The 8,117-nt window shown below is 49.1% G+C and overlaps 1 pseudogene across 1 annotated transcript; it reads left to right on the top strand.

The window, feature by feature from the left end:
* Window positions 1-3,630: 3,630 nt before the first annotated feature.
* On the top strand, window positions 3,631-4,100 carry LOC309857063 (large ribosomal subunit protein eL32 pseudogene; annotated as a pseudogene). Its single transcript has one exon. The product of its transcript is annotated as a large ribosomal subunit protein eL32 pseudogene (transcript).
* Window positions 4,101-8,117: the final 4,017 nt, after the last annotated feature.

Raw genomic sequence — 8,117 nt, 5'->3', positions numbered from 1 at the left:
CCAGGGAACCCGTGGGGCCCTACTGACATCAAGGGGCCCAGCACCACTGGGCTCGTCTGGCCCCCGGAGAGACGCCTGTGCTGACAGGCTTCTTTTCCAGAACTTGATGGAAAATTTTGTCCCTCAGAATCGCCGGGCTCCCCAGCCCGAGAGGAGCTGGCTCCGCGCGGCCTGGGCCCCACTGGGCCCCCTCCACCTCAAGTGCCTTTTACCCAGGAGCCCCAGGATACCATTCCTTTCTGGCCCATGGACCCCTTCCCCCCACCTCACCCCCACACCTCTACTTTGGGCCTGAAACCACCCTGGGTTCACTTCCATCTCCGGCCCCCTACCCCACAGGTCCTTGTACACCTCCAGGCCTGACCCCTGGCCCGTCTCACCTCTGGGGTCACTGAAACCCTTCCACTAGGGGGCCACTGGCATCTGCCATCCCAGACTCCCGGGACTCCCCTCCACCTTGGAGCTCCCTACCCTGTTTCCTCTAGGAACTGCTGTGCCTAGAGCACCGAAACCCCACATTCTCAAGCCAGCTGTCTTCGGGCCAGGGACTCAGGTATCCTCAGGGACCCTCCTTTCCGGGGCACATACTCCTCTCTGTGCAGGAGAGACCAGAGAGAGCAGCTTGGGGATCCTTCACTCCAGCTGGATGGAGGGGCAGAAGCTGGGGTGTGTTTGAGGGGCTGCTCACAGGTGGCCTCCCTGGGTAAGGAGCTTCCAGGAGGAAACTTCAGGGCGAGGCCATGATGTGGAAGCCTCAGGAAGCACTGGCTGCACAGACTCCAGGCTCCTGGCTTGGGCAGTGGGCATTTAGTGGCCAGAGCCCTACAGGACCAACCCCGTCCAAACCCACCCCACCATGGCTGGCTTTTTTGTCTTGAATTTGCACAGCAACCTTTTCTCCAGTATGAAATTGAAAGCTTTGCTTTGGAAAGTTTTGTGTCCAGGAGGCTCCTGGCCATCCACTTACTTTATTTCCGGAGGCTAGTTGAGGAGGGTGGAGTCTTTGGGACCTTAACAGCAGGTCTCCTGATCCTTCCTGACTTCCTTTTTTTTTTTTTTAGATTTATTTATTTGAGAGAGAGAGAGAGATAAAGAGCACACCACGGAACACATGCAGGCACAGGTGAATGGGCCAGGTGAATGGACCTGTGCCAAAACAAAGAGTCAGATGCTCAACCAGCTGCAACCACCACCCCCCGTCCACCTTTTACAGATGGGTTACATCTACCCACTGTTAGGTGCTTTGCCTGGACCCGGCTAGTCTTACAGCAGTCCTAGGACACTGTCTCTTGCCCAGTGTCTCTGGTCAGTACCAACCCATGCCTCAAGTGTGGGAATGACTTCTTCCTGACTCCTTTTTTTTTTTTTAAGATTTTTTATTTTATTTTATTTATTTGACAGAGAGAGATCACAAGTAGGCAGAGAGGCAGGCGGAGAGAGAGAGAGGAGGAAGCAGGTTCCCTGCTGAGCAGAGAGCCTGATGCGGGACTCGATCCCAGGACCCTGAGATCATGACCTGAGCCAAAGGCAGCGGCTTAACTCACTGAGCCACCCAGGCGCCCTTCCTGACTCCTTCTTAACTCCCTGTCCAGCCTGGGTTGCCCACCCCCCTCCAGGCTGTCCTAGTTGTATATATTGGATCTCTGTAGATTGTGGGCACCATCAGATCCTCACCTGTTGTGGCCGGCGCAACAAATCAACCAGGAACATGAGGGTAAGAGGGTGAAGAAAAGAAATCGAGAAACAAAGAGATGGGGGGCAGGAGGAGCACTGAGGAGGATGTCCAACAGTGCTAAGTTTATTCAAAGCATTAAGGCCATATATATAGTGACATTACATCTGTGTTTAGTTAAGCAACTACGGTTGCTCATGACGCCAAATGGCTGATGCCAGTACAAATACAGCAAACCTGAAAGTAATTTATGGGCTGTACTAAGGCAGCAAGGACCAGCAACGAACTTTTTAGCCCAACCGAATTGTTCTCATTTGTTTAGTAAGCGTGTGGGAAGTCACGTAGACGAGCGCACAACACATAGCACAGACTCTTTCCCAGTGCTACTGAACTTTTCCCGTCCTAAACCTTTTGTTAGGTTATTTGGACTTTAAAGGAGGCACAAGTCAGGGTCTGGTTTGGTTCTCGTCTCAAGCCTTATTGCGGCCTCCCACACTCACCGAAATGAGAACATGGCTCAGGGTTATGGAGTGAATATACCCTTTAGGAAACATTAAAGGACATAGCATAACTGGTCCGGGGTCACCCAGCCTGTGAGAGGCATGGGTGAGATTCAGACTGCACTGGGTGCCACAGCCATTTTCAGCTCACCTTAGTGTCCAACCTGGTCCCAGAAGGTTCCTGCTCAGGACTTTGCTTTGTGCTGAGCTGGGCTTGCTTCCTGCCTTTGAAGCCATTTTCACAGTGTATCCCCAGCCCACCCTCTCACATTGAGCATCAGGGCTGCCTTGGCTGGCCTCTGTTGATCGTGCCATTCCTCTCAATCCCTCTGTCAACCCTACGGCCCACTGTCCTACTGCCCTCTGTCCGGTGGGCCAAGTTCTGAGTTTCTTACCTGCACTTCCTCTTAACTGTGCTCTGTTGAAATCCTCTCTAACAGGGAAGACCTGCTTATCAGAGCAGCTTGATTTGGAATCCATCTCCCCTGGAGGTCAGAGCTTCTGACCATCATGTCCCCAGCCTCAGCACTGGGGATGCCTGCCCAGCCTATTCTGGGTGCTCGTGGAGCTCTGGGATCTTGGAGAAGATTTGCCATGAAAATAAGCATTTATACATAACACGGAAGAGAAGATTTGAGGAAATTGAGTGAGTGTCATTTGGTAATGTTTGTGTTAGGATGGTTCTGAAATTTCTGGGCCCTGAGTTACCAAGAACCCTAGGTTGCCCAGCTGGAAGGACCTCAGATAGATCAGCTGGGCTCCTCACCTCATTTGACAGATGGGAAGTTGAGGCCCAGAGCTTAGTGCCACAGAGCAGGAGTGAGGAGAGATGTTAGTGACAGGAAGAAACCATAGGGTAAGCACAAAGTGGCTGAGCCTGGTCTTTGTTTATGCAAATGAGTTGCTAAAACAGTGGGCCTGAGGCTGCTGACTCTATCTAGTGGCCAGCAAGAAGTAACACCAGCCCACACCTTCTGAGGTTTAACTCCTGCCAGGAATGATTCTCAATGTTTTATTTGTGGGCACCTGGGTGGCTCAGTTGTTCAGCTGAGGTTATGCTCCCAGGGTGCAGGGATCTAATCCTCACCAGGCTTCCTGCTCAGTGGGAAGCCTGCTTCTCCCTTTCACACTCCCCCTGTGTGTGTTCCCTCTCACCCTGTCTCTCTCTCTCTGTCAAATAAATAATAAAATCTTAAAACAAGAACAACAACACCAAAATGCTTTATTTGCCTTAGGAGATAGGGTCTGTTATGGCTACCATTTTAATGCATGGAAATATGGGCACAGGGGAGCTAAAGGAGTCCAAGGTCACACAGCTTGCAAGTGGAGGAGCCAAGATTTGAACCTTGGGCAGCCTGCCTCCAGAACCTGTATCATTTTTTCCCCTTGTGTATGTTATTTTTAAAAACCTTTCCCTGGGCTCTCTTCTTCGGCGCTGCCTGCGGAGGTGGCAGCCATCTGTTACTGGGCATCATGGCTGCCCTCAGACCTTTGGTGAAGCCCAAGATCATTAAAAGGAGGACCAAGAAGTTCATCCGGCACCAGTCAGACCGATATGTCAAAATTAAGCGCAACTGGCGGAAGCCAAGAGGCATTGACAATAGGGTGCGCAGAAGATTCAAGGGCCAGATCTTGATGCCCAACATTGGTTACGGGAGCAACAAGAAGACAAAGCACATGTTGCCCAGTGGCTTCAGGAAGTTCCTAGTGCACAACGTCAAGGAGTTGAAGTGCTGCTGATGTGTAGCAAATCTTACTGTGCAGAGATTGCTCAAAACGTCTCCTCCAAGAACCGCAAAGCTATTGTGGAAAGAGCAACCCAGCTGGCAATCAGAGTCACCAATCCCAATGCCAGGCTGCGCAGTGAAGAAAATGAATAGACAGCTTGTTGTGCACGTCATATTTGTGTTAATAAAAGCATAAAACTAAAAAAAACAAAAAACCAAAAAAAAACCTTTCTCTGAATTCTAACAGAGATGTGTAAACATTGTTAAGCATGTAGTTTATTGATCATCACAAAGCTTAGGTTCTGAAGCATTGCAGCAAGCTGGGGTGGGCTTTGATGTCAGACCTGGTTGGAATCCAGTTTCTGGTGCTGCATGACCTTAGGTGACTTACTCAGCCTCAGTTTCTGCACTGAGTTTGGCAGCCGTGTGATGAGTAGATCGTGTGACAGTGCCTAGAGGGTTTGGTGCCTGGCGAGTGTTTAATAAATGGTTTTCTCTTCTTAATAATGAAGATTCTAAGTTGTGTTGGTTTTGTTAAGCAGTCCGAATACCTTCCTCATCGGTCAGTTGCCTGTCAGTCGCCTTGTAGGTACTTGTGAGGAGTCACTTTGGTAAGTCACTATATATAGCTGAAACATTTGGGGGTAGTTGGGGGACACCCCCCCCCTGCCCCCACTGCCCCTGCATTGAAAGTCTGTAATTTAAAATGTTCCACCTGTGCCTGTTTTTTTTTTTTTGTTTTTTTGGTTTTTTTTTTTAAACATAACAACTTTGGGACAGTGAAAGTTATGTCTTCTCCTTAGGGTTGTGACGGAGCCTTTGGGGACCTGTAACAGCTTACTTCCAGTTTCTGTCTGGCACGCTGATGGGCCAGAACTTATTTTAACAACATTCCATCACATGCCAGGCACCTGGAAGGAGGAATATGTTGAACTTCTCGGAAATTATTTTTTGGAACTGTTTTTATCCTGAGGAATAACCCATTTAAAAATTGAATGATCTTTATGGTTGACTTTTCCACTCTACATAATGGAAACTGAAAAACTCGTTGTTTTCAGCTGCTTCTGCAGCAGTGGGAAGAGCAAGCCTGTGGGGTCCTCCCCAGGTTGGCCCCAGCACAGAGCTGCATCATTCTACACACCCCTCATGCCTTGTCTCCTTGTCTGTGAGGTGGTAATGATGGTGCAGGGAGCTCCAGGGGTTGTCGTGAAGGTTACAGAGATGGGGGGTGTAAACTTTGAACAGTGTGCCCCACATAAAATGCAGATCTGGTGAGCAGAGGCAGCTGCTCACATTAATTGTTGATGCCAAGGCACTGGAGTTCCACAACAGCCTATGCCTTTCTTTCCTGGGTCCTTTTTGTCTCAGCCACCACCTTAGAGAAAGTGACTCAGCAAGGCTGGTGCTTGTGGAGCCCTCTACAAATCCAGCTAATTCACACGGGCGATGCCCTGGAGATAAGGGGGTTTTCCTGGGTGGTAGGACCCCATTTCAGAGGCTTAACTAGCCGGTTTCTCCTAACTGGTCGTATCGTCCAGGGTCAAGATGAAGGCCTGCCAGGAGACTGGTGGTCTCACCAGAGTTTTCCACTGGAAGCATGAAGGACCCCATGGGGCTTCGTGCAGAATGACATGGGTGTTGGAGGGAGAACAGGGGGGACATCGCTTGTACCATCATGGGCAGGTCACTATATCTGGCTCACGCCGGCTTTCTTCCCATCTGGGAAATGGCAGAAGACCATGCTTTTTCACAGGAGGGATGAGGGTTTAGGGAGGTATTTGATGACTGTGTTGGGGCTGCATGAGTAACAGAGTTGACGGAGGGGCCTTGGAGTCACAGACTTGGGTTCAGGCCCCTGCTGCTGCCACATAAAAGTAGAACGCTTGGGTAAGCCATGGACCTCAGTGTCCTCCTCTGTGCACTGTGGATAATACCTAGCATGTAGGTCTGTGAGGGGTACTAAATAGAAGGCCATATTAGGAGCTTAGAGCAGAGTCTGGTACTCACTAGATTGTAGTTTTATGGAGATACTCTGGCATCACTGGTGTTGCAGACCTGGTCCTACCCTCTGGAAACTTTGGCTGTGTGACAGATGGCTTATGAGGCCGTGGCTGACAGAAAGAAGCGGTGTCTGTCTTTTCTTAAGATTAAGGGTACAGAGGGGTGCCTGGTGGCTCAGTCGTTGAAGCATCCAACTCTTGGTTTCAGCTAAGGTCATGATCTCAGGGTGGTGGGATTGAGCCCTGAGGTGTGCTCTGCTCTCAGTGTAGAATCTGCTGGAGGTTCTATCTCCCTGTATTTGTGTGTGTGTGCTCTCTCTGTATCTCTCTCTCTGTCTATCTCTCCCTAAAATAAATGAAGCTGTAAAAATAAATAAATACATACATGCATAAGTTAATTAATTATGGGTACAGAAATCAGTGATGGAGCTTGGCTGATGGGACGCTTGGCAGCAAAGATAGGTGCACCCTGCTTGAAGGCTCGGGGGTAGCTGCGGTGTCACCAGTGGTGATGGGGGTGTGAGGAAGAAGCCTCGTGCAGCATCCAGAGGAACTTAGATGGGGGGGGGGGGGTTCCAGGGAGTAAATGCCCATGGGTAGGAAGCATCTTCAAATGAATGTCAGAGGGTGTCCTCATGGATGGGGAGGCACCCTTTCTCCCTGAAGCTGCCCACAAGTGGAGGTGTGCCTGCTGGGGACATAACTAAATCATTGGGGTTTAGCCTCCTAAGCTGTTAATTTATGAAGATGTGGCCAAGACCTTGTCTCACTGCTTTTTAAAGAGAAGTAAATTAAACTGCTGTTTGGGATGGTGTTGTCTTCCAAAGGCTCATTCAGAGTCAGTGGCAGAGCTGCTGTGGGCTTTCCAACTTGTCTTGAAAGCCTGGTCCAGGCAAGGGTGAGGGATATTCCCATCTCTTGGGGTCTCTTGCCCTCTCTGTTTATGGCAGAACGTGGTTTTGTGACTGGTAAATAGACAAGCATCCTGTGCAGATCCTTCAGCTCTTCGTGTGGCTGCAGTAGAGGAAATTCCCATTCACTGGGCATAGACTGTGGCTGGACGGGCGGTGTGGCGGGGCTCTCACTGAGCATTCTCCTTTCACGTGATCCCCGACCAGATATGAATTTTGTGGTGTTGCCACTTTCCTGCTGGCCAGGAGGGAAGTTGAAGCCCAGGAAAGTTACACTTTCTCGCTGTGGTAAGCGGCAGAGCCATGTCAGCCGGTCCAGGCCCTGGCTTTCAGGTCTGTTTGCTGTGAGCATTTCCTCTTGTGTTTCCAGCTTTTGGCCTGTTTGACCTATCAAACTACTGATGGTGTATTGATAATTCTAATACTCTCGACATTGTGAAAGATGAGCTCTTCACTTTGTGCTAGAAATGTTTCTTGCTGTATTTTTCTTTTAATTAAAAAAAAAAAGTCAAAGTCCCACGTTTCTGCCCATTTGAATCTCCCTGAGTCTCCCTGTTGTGAAGTGGTTGGGTTTGGGGATTTCTAGGGCAGGGGCCTAGTTGGTGGTGGCTTTGCCTGGAGGAGCCCATGGCTCAGGACTTAGAGTGGGGACTGGAGCAGTGTGAACTGTGGCCTGAAAATGTGTTCATGTGTGCTGAGGTGGTGCCCAGATTCTTTTGGAGGATGAACTGAGGTTTTGATCAGTAGGTTAGAGAAACACTTGATGGAATAACACTGATAATTTTGTTTTTGTATTCAATCCTAATTTTGTGTTTTCGTTTTCGTGTAGTGCAGTGTGCTCTATGTTCTAAGAAAAAATTGGCAATCAATTCATACAGTATCATGATTTAATAATCCTTCCTCACTCACCGGGTCATATTTCAGGTTTTTATATGTAGTTTTTATATCTGTAGTTCTGTTTCTGAATTCCGCATTTTGATTCATTCCTTCATTTTTAAATTTCTTATTTTAAAGATTTTATTTATTTGAGAGAGAGAGAGAATGAGCTAGGAGCAGGGGCAGAGGGAGAAGGAAAGGGAGACTCCTCACTGAGCATGGAGCCTGATGTGGGTCTCAGATCCCAGGTCTCTGAGATCAGGACCTGACCCAAAGGCAGATGCTTAACAGACTGAGCTACCCAGGTGCAGCCACATTCCTTCATATTTTTATTTTTACTCCAGTGCTGCACTGTTTGGCTGGTTGCTTCAGTTTCTGGGAGGGAGGGAGATGACCCCCTCCCCTGTTCTTCTAACAAGTTTGCTTTTGCT

The sequence above is a fragment of the Mustela nivalis genome (assembly GCF_964662115.1).
Source record: "Mustela nivalis genome assembly, contig: HAP1_SCAFFOLD_314, whole genome shotgun sequence".
Taxonomy (NCBI): domain Eukaryota; kingdom Metazoa; phylum Chordata; class Mammalia; order Carnivora; family Mustelidae; genus Mustela; species Mustela nivalis.
This window is presented reverse-complemented; position numbering and strand designations above follow the sequence as displayed.